Source organism: Rhinolophus sinicus, linkage group LG01 (assembly GCF_036562045.2).
Source record: "Rhinolophus sinicus isolate RSC01 linkage group LG01, ASM3656204v1, whole genome shotgun sequence".
NCBI lineage: Eukaryota > Metazoa > Chordata > Mammalia > Chiroptera > Rhinolophidae > Rhinolophus > Rhinolophus sinicus.
Window position 1 is genome coordinate 19,879,561 of NC_133751.1, and position 13,752 is coordinate 19,893,312.

Sequence of the window (13,752 nt, forward strand, 5' to 3'; positions counted from 1 at the left end):
ATCTCTCCTCCCATTACCAGTTATGGTTTTCTCACAAGTAAACTGTTATTCAATACTATTCCTGTTATCCTGAGAATATTAATAAACTGATTTATGACTTATTTTCCCTTTCAAAAATCCTTCCTCATTTAAGCTTTCTTTTTATTTTCTAGTATAAATATTCATATCCTGATGACACTTTTTCAAATACTTTGATACAATTATATAAAAATTCTCCTAATGCCCAATAGAGATTCAAAAATCCCTGTTAATATGTAACTCAGACTTCCAAAGAAATATTTTTGTTATTGAGAATTTTCTTCACTGCTTATTTGAAAATTATCTTTTTAATTAATCTGTTTCTAAATTTAAATATATTTTATAAATATACTAGCATTTTCTCATGTTATCATGAGGTTTTGCTTTACCTGTTATTTGATTTTAAATTGATAATATATCTGAAAAAGTGTAGAAAAATGCCAAAAATAATAAGATACCCATGTGTCGAATATTCAGTGGTTTATTATATATTCATTTCATCAACTGACGTGTGCCTGTGTGTGCATGTGCATGTGTGTGTGTTTGAAGCAAAATGCTTCTTCTACAGCGGAAGCCCCGTCCAACATTTCTTCCAATCCCATATGAGGTAGGAGCAACTTCAAAACTGATGTGTCTCTCTTCCATAAACATTTTATATTTTTGTCAAATATTCATTTATTAATAAAATATGCATAACATATTTAGTTTCTCTCTATGATTTTCTATTTTAAGTGGAAAACGTTAAAAAATATGAGTAGAATAAATGAAGATAATATATATTTTTTTACTTTTATCTCACATCTGTTAGCACTGTGCTGCATTTCCCAAGAAAAGTGTGTACATTTTTCATTCTTTGCATGCAACTTATTTTAAACGCAATTTTTCCATTAAGTAATGAGGTCAGCATTAAAAAAAGAACTGTATATGTGTGTGTGTGTATATATATATATATATATATATATATATATATACACATATATATGTATGTATATATATACACATATATATGTGTGTGTATATATACACATATATATGTGTATATATATACATACATATATATATATGTATGTATATATATATAACAAAATAAAAACATAATAAGATAGATGTTGAAATAGAGGCATGCATTGACTATACATGAATTTAATCAAATATTGAATAAGTACCAAATGCTGCTATAAATATGATTTAGAGACATTGGCATGTATTGAAATGTGTATATATACATATATATTCACCATACATTTGTATAATTTTATCACTGAAATATGTTAATTGCTACATTTTATAATTCCATGAACAAATTATGATAATGCAGTAATATTGAATTTTTATATTTAGCTCAGCTGGCAAAAAAGGAATACACTTTGTGACCTTTAAACAATATTGTGACATGTTTATGGTTCAAAAATAAGAAACAATTTGAGGCTGATAGAAATGCAAACTAGTCTGCAAGGACGCATAATTCATATTGCCTGTTGATATTTTCAGACTGTATAGTTTATTTTACATCTCAGGAAAACCAAGAGTTCATCTATCATCTGCTTAATTGTCTGTGGCAAACATTCAGGCCTAAGGAGTGTTGAAAGCATAGCATTAGCATAGAACGAGCAAACAGGCTGTTCCAGGCAGTGCCTTTTCACACCATCTCTGCTATTTTTGTATGAAAAGATAAAACCAAAAAGGAAAAGGAGTAAAAACAAGAAATGAAACAGGCGATGATGATGATGAAGATGAAGAAAAACATATATACTTAAGATAGAAACACACACACTTGTTTTTTGATGCATAGGTTAGAATAAATCCCTATCACTTATTAATGATGTGACTATAGACACACAATTTAACTTCTTGGTGCTTCAGTTCACTTATTTTAAAATACAGGTATATTAATCAGAAAAACCCAGTGCTTTCTTAAAGGCAGTTAACACATACAGTGCATTTTGCACATTGTCTGGATTCACTTCTACTGTCAAAATGTGACTCTTGCCTTCTGCAAACTTAAAGAAGAAAAATGAGTGTGTTTATGACTATCAGATAGAGGAACTTCTCTGTTTTTGCCAAAAAAAAAAAGCCCAAGGGGACTAATTACTTGAGATGATTCTCTCTTCCATGATCATAAACTGTAGCTGTATCTGATTCTTGCATTCTTGTTTCTGTTTTATGCCTGTTAAATTGAGGTTTTCCTTTCCATTTGAACATATATAGTTACTATTCTAGGTTTTTGCCTCTATTCAAGATAAGCAAGTTTGATTTAGCATCTGAGAAAAAAAAATCAAAACCTTTTCTCATATACTAGATTTAATACTTTCAGGTTGACTGTTCACTCCAAATTATTATTCTTGATTTATTTTATTTATTTATTTATTTTTAGTAATAGCTGAAAATAACCCTAGTATGGATGGAACCCTTTATTTCTCAAAGTCATGTTTCATCTCTCAGCCTCACGCTTAGAGATTGGGAAGATTTCAACCTTCATTTTGAAGGATCACAGGAATTTTGAGTAGCTTATTTTCCAGCCCCATTCAAGGACCTTTGAATTCTCTTTGTTTATAGTGGGGTGTGCTTCACTTGGAAGTCATCTGCTAAGCTTTAATACCACCATGGAAATTATTCAGTACTAATGGATTCACCTGGATTTTTCCATCATGGATTTCTAGAAAAAAAAGTGTACCTCCCCTCTGGAAGCAAATTACTGAGATAGTTTGTGATGTCTCCGACAACTTGGACCATAGTATGTAACAGTGATATGATGGACGCCTTTCCCAGTTACTGAGACAACTGAAGGCTCTTTATCTCCTAGTTTGCTTCTCAAATCCCTTAAATCCTCCAAATTATTTTTGTCTGGGTTGCACATCTGCTATCTATTTCCCAAAACATTTGAAATACCCTGAAACTAATGCCTCATTTTTCAATTCTTAAACAAATGAAGGGGGAGGGGAGAAAAGAAAAGCAATAATAAAAAAGTTAGTGCTTGTCCAGTTCATAGGCAGAACCAGAACATTCAATTCCAGTGCAACTTTGTGATACAAAACGCAACAAAGAATGCTTGTGCAAAATTTATGGGGACAGATTGTAATCTTAAATCTAGTTTCTATCTAATTTAGTAACTTCCTTTGGAGAATTCAGGGAGGAATTATTTAAAAATGCAGTGCATTCTGCAACTGCTTATGCATATGTTCTGACCAAATTAATTGTTCAGTATGTGTATAGTTTACAAAATGAAAGCAAAAACAAATGTGGTAACCTTTCCCAGTCACCATCATCATACCAATTAGGGAAAATATGCAAGTCTAGATAATATAGAATGCTGAAGTTATTGTTCTTGATGTGGCTTTCTGTAAAATGTTAACATTAAACCATTAAACCTCCCAAATTAATAAAATTATTTACTGAATATCCTTCTAGCTATCTCCATATGGATGTGTACAGCAAAGAGATATTTGATATAACATTAATAGTGTTATCTCATATACCAACTGAACGTGCAGCATTAAATTTATTTCACTTTAAGTAAACAGAAGTTTAATTGAAGAATTTTAAGAAGAAAATTACTCTATTATAACGTAATTAATATATTTTTTTCTTTTTTATATGTTATGATTCTCACTTAGGGACATGGATTATATTTAACTTTCTCACCTCCATATTTATCATTTTCTCTGCAAAAAAAAACTTTTGCTCTTTACCTCTGTATTGACTACAATTCAGTTTTCATTCACTCTTTTTTATCCCATGTAATTTTACATTTTTATATAATATTTTGTTTCTCAATTGGTATCTTTAGATCAGAAAATGCCTGAAGATTAGCCCAGAAAATTAGCTCAGAAAATTTATTATGAATTTAAAAAAAACTAAATTTGTGATCACTTATTGAATTAAATCTTCATTACATCATACTGGGCTACAAAATATTTGAGGCTGCATTTTTCTGTTATTTTGAAGAGTTGTGGTCCTGTCCTTTTTACACATGTTTGTTAATTTTCTTTATTTCCTCTTTCTTCTTATTTCTTCCTTTTATGATGAGTATAGGGACATTTCATTTTGCAGGTGGAAAACTCTGCCTAAAGCTTTGAGTCTCTCTTTATCTCTTCCCATTTTATGGGATACAGGTTGTCTTACTTTTTGTGCTGAAATTTGAGGGCTATGTTCTACCCATTCTTATGCAGCCTAAATAAACGAAAGAATAAAATCTGTTTGGCATTATGTGGAAACCTGGCTGGGGAGCTAGGCTTAGCTTCTTTTAGGAAACCCCACAAAATATTCAGTACCTCAGCCCAGAATGAATTAGGATCCAATTCTGATAAAATTTGTCTTTTCTCATTCAGCACAGCATTCTAAAAGATGGTAACTCAGTGAACTCGATCTGGTGTCTGATGAAGTCTTAGTAGGCATGTATGGCAACTTCCTTGGGTCATTATCTTAGATTTACATGAAAACTAACTACTTGTAAATCCTTTACTTTTGTGTGTGTGTGGGGGTGAAGTTATATAATTTTGTCCACTCATTTTATATTGTATTTGTGCAGCATAGTGTTTTATGATCTGCTATCCTCATCCATGTTTTGTTTCTTCCCTTCTTCCTCCCCCAAAGTTTATGGCATGAGGTTAAATGCACTACTAAGTGACATTCTGACAGTTCCCTGTCCTTGCATTTTTTAATCACATTCCTTGGCATTGATGGAAATTGAGTAAGTAAACAGTCTTTAGAGTGCCATCTTTCCCTAGAATTCTCTCATCCATACACGGTATGATCAAAATATATGGTAAATGTTTAAATGATATATAAACAGTAAAATACATATATATATATATATATATATATATATATATATATATATATATATATATGTATGTGTGTGTATATATATAACAGTAAAAACAGATTGTCATTAATCCCCCTCAAAATACTCCCTCTTCCTTCAAACACACTTATTCCATCATTCTTGCTGCTTTCTGAAGCAGTTCTGGAAGTCCTCTTTCATGAGTGTCTTTACTTCATCCTCCATCAGGACAGTGCTCCATTTCACACATCATTTCTGACATGGCAAATTCTGTCAAATAAAAACATTACCGTGTGTCTTCTTCAACCTTATTCACCAGATCTGGCATCATGCAACATCTAGCTCTTCACTACAGTCAAAATGACCATGAAAGAAAAACATTTTGAATTCATACAGGACATTGAGGCAGTCATGACAGTGCAACTAAAGACACTCATAAAAGAGGACTTCCACAGCTGCTTCAGAAAATGCCAAGAATGACGGGATAAGTGTGTTCACAGGAGTGGGGGTATTTTGAGGGGGATTAATGGCAATGGTTCTTTTACTGTATTATTATTTAGTTATTTATTTTTTACTTAAACATTTATTGTATTTGTTTTGATCACCTGCCCCTCCAACCCACCTACCCCCCCTCCACACACACACTTTTTCTTAAGTAACAAGGAAGAAAGAAATGTATACAGCTAAATGTACTTAAAGATAGAATGTTGTAATATGTGTTTCAAAATTTAGTATCTGGTTGAGTATGGAGGAACAGAATCTGACCTTTGCAATACTTGCATGTTATCTTAGTTTTGGTCATTGCTTGGAGCTGAACTTTGCCCAGATTGTTTGCCTATGCTGAAAGGTCAGGAAGAACAGGAATGTTTTTTCACCTATTAGTAAGAGAGAATACAGTGTGATCATTAAGAGAAGAGGGCTGTCTCTAATATTAACTAGTCTCTATGCAGAAGTTAAAATAGAACAAAACAGATTCCTCACATGCACAGATATAAGTCAGCACTCACAGAAAAAGTCTTTTCTAACTTTAAAGAAGTAATTTACACAACCAAGTAACTATATCTTCTCAACATTTTTTAACTTTTCTTTTGAAAACTATGTGCTGGTTTATTTCCTTTATTAAGATAACTAATAATTTGACTAAATTATAATCCCTTCTTATTTGTTACCACAATGAATTCTGGGAATGGAGGAGAATTTAGAGCAGAAATTGTCCCAAATCCTTAGGCTTAACCCAGATGGATTTTTCAAAGTTGTTGATCCATAGTGGAAGTGAGGATACAAGTTTTGAACTATCCATTTCCCTGACCTCTTGACTTACTGGACTAATGCACATCTGAAAAGGGCCATCTATGCCTTCATTCAGTCATTCAGAAATTAACATTCTCTTGGCATCTGGCCTCTAGAGTTACTCTTTATCCTCCAGCAAAGAAGGGGTGATCCATCTGATTGGTGAAGAAATTGGGCATCGAAGCTTTCATCCCCATACTTTTAGACCTGGCTTTCTATACAGATTTAATCAGATATGTTTTCTTCCCCTTTATTGGAGGCCTGCATTTCTCCACTGCTACTGGTTGAATAAGTGACCAAATCCTGGTAATGTTGGGAAAAGTATTAGAGAGTCATTTGGGCTAAAGTTACAAACATGAGGGCTACAACGGATTACAATTCTTACATTTGATCTTCCTCTTCATAATTAATATGTTTATATCTAAACCTGTGACTAAAAACTCATGTCTTTGACTGATTTTTTTCAAACCTCAATGATGATCAATACATATATGCCGATGTATCTAAAATACATGTGTAGCTTTACATTATTTTAAAAAATTAAGCTACAGTGTCAAGATAAAGAGAAGTTTAAATCAGTTATTTAATTTAAGGAAAAGTTGTCATGTTACCCTAATTTTAATGGATTTTTCTTTGGGGATTATAATATTTGTCCCATGAAATAAATTGATTTAATATGCTTAATTACTATCCCTAAATAAAATTAGAGAAAATCATAATGCTGTAGACTTGTATTTTTTGCAGTGTTTCATTAAGATGTCAACTTGCCATAGGATTAAAAATGAAATAACACCTTTTCTAAACATTTTGTTGCTATTAATTTATTTTTCTCAGCAATACTTATTTTTCAATATCATCCTCATGTCATATGATTGTTTACTTAGCTGGGACTCTAACTGCATTCAGCAAGATAAAATTGTGCATTAGTCCATAATTGGTTGACTAAGGAAAAGTTGTTTATTTTTAGCATCCTTCTACTTTCATTTGATCCCTATTACATTGCTATAGCATGTAGATTTAAATAAACATCAGAGATAGTCTGCAGATTTTAAAATAAATCACATTCAATTTAAATAACAGGTTTACACATAAAACTCATGTCAGTCAAATTTTTAATAATTTATAAATCTGAATTTTTCATTACCTAATGCCATTTTTCCTGACTTCTGTTAAGTACATCATGAAATAAAATCCTAAGTTATTTTAAGAAAAACATATATTTGTTTTCCATTATAAATCTTCTACATTTGTATTTTATTTGAATACCATGGGAAAATATTTATGTATCTCCTAATAAGGAATTTAAATATCTTAATTAAAACAATGAAAAAGCTATTTCAAATATGATTTAATTTATGATGAGTAGAGAATCAACTGAAACTATAGAAATGCTTCTCTTCCTACAAATTACTTTTTTTCTTTACCAAAACAATGGCATACTCATCACACAATGTGAAAGTGATTACAGGCCTAAATGTGAAACTTAAAACTATAAAATGTCTAGAATAAAATATAATTTAAAATATATTAAAAAAAACTTTAAACTGAACTTTGTTGAAATTAAGCAACTCAGGTCTTTGAAAAACACTGTTAAGAGAATTAAAATACACTGAGAGAGCCCTGTCATAAAAAAAAAAAAAAAAAAAAAAATGTTAGTCTGTTGGCAACATGTCACGTAAAGTGGCAAAGAGTAAACTAGAAATACTTGAAGGTGATTCTAATAACACCTCACTGTTTCAAATTTCTAGATGCATAAAAATATGCTTGCCCTTAGGTTTCCTGACAAAAGTTAAACAATTTTTATTCAAAGGTTGCTATGTGTAAGGTACTACATGGCACTAATCATGCAGGAATGTGACGGGAATACTGTAAACGTTTGTAAAATAAATGGTAAATGTAGTATATTTCTATATAGAAAGTATTTTAATTATTTTCTATTTTAAGACTGAAGTCTTCACTTTCAATAAGTATAATTTTTCTCCTGAGATTAAATTAAAATATTTAAAGCAACCTATTCTCACATATATAGAGAGGAAGGAAAGCTATACTGAACATAAATCATTTGGAAATTCTTTCTCTTTTTAAAGTCAATTGCTCTAACATAAATACTACTATTAATACTACTATTTATATGCTCAGCTTATAAAATATTTTCAAGTTTTTTTTTTTTCCAGAAAATGTTATGCATTTCTTTCTTTGAAATCTATTGTTTTATTTTTAAAGTTAGCTGACAATTCACTTTTTTTTATGGGAAAGAACAATTGTCTCTTTATATCTCTCTTTGATGGCAGACCCTGAATAAAAATTAGTGCAAGAATCACTTTCATATGTTCACTACAGGTTTATATTTAGGATAAATGTTACAAATTACATTACACTAAGTCCTCACTTACCACCATTGATAAGTTCTTGGAAACTGTGACTTGAAGCAAAATGACTAATAATGAAACCAATTTTACCACTGGTTAATTGATATAAACAAGAGTTAAGTTCCTATGGCATATTCACTGTTACAAAAACATCACTAAACTTCTAAATAAAGAGTCCTAATATTAAACATTGGATACATTTAAGAAAAATGAAATAAAACAAATAAGATCGTTATTTCCAACCTGTTCATTTCAATTCAGAGTCTCGGATGGTAGGAGCCTCTCTCGCAGCTCAGGGCACAAGATGGGGCACAGCCTGAACAGGATGCCCTTCCATTGCAAGACTCATTCATACCCGCCCACACCCACTCTGACTGGGACAATTCACACACACACCAATTGACCTAACTTGCACATCTTTGGGATATGGGAGGAAACCAGAGTATCTGAGAAAACCCATGCAGAGAGGAGGAGAAGCTGGAAACTCCATGCAGACTGTGGCCCCAGCCTAGAATTGATTTTTTTGTTTGTTTTTTGTTTGTTTGTTTCTTATCAGTGTTATAATGGAATGAGGTTGAATAAAACAATGTTATTGCAGGATCTGCTTTACATCCCACTCTTCAAAAAAGGATGTGCCAAGAAGTGCAGGAACAATAGGACCATTGCTCTAATTCCCAATGCAAGTAAAGTGATGCTCAAGGGGACGTAACAGGCTTCTACCTTACATGGAGGAAGACGTTCCAGATGTTTAAGTTTGATTCAGAAAAGGAAGAGGCACTTGTGACCTAATCGCCAGCATTTGTTGGATACTTGAGTGCTCCAATGAATTTCAGAAGAAGATAGTCTGTGTTGTATACCCTACAGTAAAGTCTTTGTATGGATCATGAAAAGCTATGGATGCTCTAACAGAAATGAGCTTGCCTCAGCGCTTGATCATCCTGATACATAGCCTGTATTGTGGACAGGAAGCCACTGTCAAGAAAGAATATGGAGAGACAGAATGGTTTCCTATAGGAAAAGGTATCAGACAAGGGCACATTATATCTCCCTATCTGTTTAATCTCTACGCAGAACATATTATACAAAAAAAAAAAAAAAAATGGGCTAGACTCAGAGGAAGGAGGACTGAAAACTGGTGGAAGAAATACCAATAATGTAAGATATACAGATCATACCATCTTACAGGCAGAAAGTAGCAAGGATTTGAAATGACTTCTGATGAGTGAAAGAAGTGCCAAAGCAGGCTGGAATTTGAACATCAAAGGACAAAAATCATGACTACATAAGAAATATACAACTTTAACATAGACACTGAAATCATTAAAGATTTTGCTTACCTTGGTTCAGTCATCAATTCAAATGGAGATGGCTGCCAAGATATCAAGAGAAGGCCAAGACTCAGAAGGGCAGCAATGGAAGAATCAAGAATGATCACCAAGAGCAAAGATGTCTCTTCAGAGACCAAGGCTAAGATCATTCACACCGTCATATTCCCAACTACTATATATAGATGTGAAAGTTGGACAATGATGAAGGCTGTTAGGAAAAAAATCGATTCATTTGAAACCCAGGGTTGGAGGAGAGATCTGTGGATATTTTGGAACCCTATAAAGACAAACAAGTGGGTCCCAGAGCAAATTAAATTGGAAACAGCACTGGAGATAAAAAATGACAAAACTGAAGCTGACTTACTTCAGAAACATCAATGACAAGACAGGGATTCTTTGGAAAAGACAATAATGCTAGAAAAATAGAAGGCATCAGGAAAAGAGGAAGACCAAATATGAGATGGATTGACTCCATAAAAGAAGCCATAGGCAGGAGTCTACAGGAGCTGAGAAGGGCTACTGAGGACAGGCCACTGTGGACGTCACTCATTCATGAGGTTGCCGGAGTCAGAGCCAATTCAATGGCGCATAATGCATAATACCCACACCATGAAGAATGTCTCTCCAATTTTAATACGTCTTTTCAGTGGCATACCATCATCCACCTGAAAAAAGAGGTTAATGAAAAACCTCCTCTATATCCAAGGACATGTAAGCTCATTAATGGAAATTTTGGTTTAGTAAATATAACGCATTTTCAATCTGAAATTCATTTAACTTTATTCAGTTCAAATTTATTTTAATTACATTGAAAATAATTGTTCCCTGCCTTATCTCCTCACCTAAATTGATCTAATGTATAGTTAGCTTTCTAATTCAGAACATCATTGGAATATTTGCTGCATAAATAAGACTTAACAATTTGAGATATTATCAATTAACACACTAAAGCTATTAATATAAAACTTTGGGCTTTTAAAGTATTATTACTACAAATAAAACCATTGTATGTCAGTGTGTAAGGGAAATGTAAATGAGTTAATAAAAGTAATTACAAAATAAAAATTCGAAATAAACCAAGTTAGTTCAAATGCATTCTTTTCAGTTCAGAATTATTTTGCATCAAAAGGGCACAAATAAGATTTCATTCTTCTGGGCATATTGACATGAAATCCTGTCTACTTAATTCTCAAAGGAAATGTGTCCTTGTTAGTAAATAAGTTGCATTCTCTTTTTTGATTTACCTCAATAAACTGCAAACCTCACTGATTATTATCAACTCATGTAAACTCATCTAAAGCAGGCATACGAAATGGTTCTAACTAATCCTTGAATTTAAAGTGCTTAAAATCATGATGGTGTAAATTAAGTGCTATAAGATAAGCGATATTACCAAACAGGTTCGAAAACATTTAACTGTCGTTGATAATAACTTAGAAAGTAGGTATGTAGACATTCACCTGATAGATCTGAGGGGCATGTTAATGGAGTGCAATGAAGACAGATAGCTCCATTCTGGTACCACCGAGCAGACAGCCGCCTCACGAAACACTTCTCAGCCAACACACATCAATCTCGCCATGATGGCTGCTCAGATTAGACAGAAAGACACACTCCTGTGAATCTTAAAAGGCCATTTCTGTCTCTTGAGAAGTTGTTTAACTTTGTTTTCATTTTATGGAGACTGGCTGAGCTCTAACACACAGGATTTGACAGATAGACTTTTGTAAAATACCTAGGAAAGAGGGATTTTTACTCAAACCATAAATTACAAATTTTGCAGAATAAACTAGTCTTGGCGTTAACTTGAGATACGACAAGGTGGAATTTATTATTTATTACTTTTTGCCATATAATATTTATGGGTAGGGTCATATTTTTGTGGCACTATTTGATTTGTTTCAATTTAGAATGCTACCTGACAGTAAGAAGGCAAACTTTACACAGCACATGTGTAATTATTTTCAAACCTAATTTATATAGTTTATGAGCCACTCAAAATTATTAAGACACCCCAAGGAAAACATCAAATAACTCTTCCTGGACAGTCAATGAGATGATGATTTGAGATGCTGAAAGCAACCTCCCAAATGCATTGCTGTCATTGTTTATTCAGTATTACACCCAACAGTGACATAACACAAAATGTGATTTCCCATACTTTCCAGAAATGATTTGTTTCTAGGATTTGTCAACCTGCAGCAATGTAAAGTCAAAGTAAACAATATCGATGTTCCAACTATGTCAATAAATTTATATCTAAAAACAGTACAATCTACTATTAAAGATACCATCAGCAGGATAACAGACAGTGCTGCTCAGAAATCATGTAATCTTTTTTGTGTGTTGGTTTTTACTACTGAACACAATTGGTCAAACTAAATCAGTATAAGCACATTATTTGAAAAAATATTATAATACTACAAAATGTAAACATTTGTAGGAGACTGAAGCCTTCTTGTCATGAATTTTGTGAATCTCAAATAAAGGATGATTCCGGGTGAACGGTGATTGCTAAAGAATAAGAATGACTTCAGAGGATGATTTTGGGGTTCTACAACATCTTATCACCTGTCAGTACTCAGTGTCATTTTTCTAGCCCTGGTCTTTACCACACCCGTTCTGTGTGCACCGGCTTCTTTATCTACTAAGTTCAGACCTGTCTCAGTCCTCAGTGCATTTGAGGCTTAATGCTGTAAGTGTTTAAACCACCCATATGTCCCCTTCCCAGGCAGGTCATCATTGCATCTTTCCTTCCATTATCCTGACTTAGGACGCAGGACTCCAGGGAAGACCAGTAGCCCTAAAATGAAATACAACGGTGGAAAAGCAGATGCTGAGTATTAGCTCATGAGCTTCAGTCCAGCCCTATGTCAGCTTCTACTTGCATACTTGGCTTCCTTAATCCCCAACTCACAGACACAAGGACACCTTGTTTTTTCATCTCTTGTCACCTGTCTTTGGGTTGCTATCTTGATTATCTGTACCACTATCTAAACTTGTGTTTTAGTTGCTTATGAATGTGAGAGCCTGTCAGGATCATCTCCATTCACAATTGCTATTAGGTTGGTGCAAAAGTAGTCACGGTTAAAAAGTTAAAAAAAAATGTGAAAACCACAATGACTTTTGCACCGACCTAATAGAACCTTAGCTCCTTACCCTAGTCTGTTACTTGGCAATGTCTTCCTGGGGGCAACCTCCAATTTTCAAATACTGTCTGACAAATCTTCTGTGCATCACCCAGCCATACACCCCCCTTTCTGAGAGGATGTTCTTTGAAACTCTAGTGTTGATCATTAGCATCTTGAAGAACACATTTGCTTCTTCCCCATCCAACAACCATCTGAGTGCACACTTTATATGGTTCATGTGATAATTTGTTCTATGGCTGTCTTATCCATGAGGCTAGGGACTTATATGTTTTCCTGATCCTCATATTTTCTCCAGAACTTAGCATAGTGCTCAGCAAAAGGGGGGTGTTCCATAAAAGGGTGATGAAGTAATATTCATATTAACTCTAGGAGAAACACAAACTCTTTTCCTTCTACCCATCCCAATTGCTCAGAAAGATTAAGCAGGATAAATGGTGATCAGACTCCCAAAGAGTAGGATCAAGGATAGGTTCATATTCAAAGACACCAATAAAACTGAGTTTCAAGTGGAATAAAATAAAACCAATGAAAGTCCCACTTCTGATCCGAGGTAGAAAGGAAAAATTGCTTCCCTTCTAACAATAAGAAAAACCTGCATACTATATAAAATCATATATTTTTGTGAACCTATCAGATGATTAAGAAGACTTAATAATTGATATAGTCTATTTCATTACATCTGATATTTTTTGAGAATTCACGTCTTACACTTTGTTAGAAAACTTAGGGAATATGGAAATCTATTCATTCAGCTGAATATTTCATAGTATATGTAAACACAGCTCTGTCTTACTGAAAAAAATATACCTTTT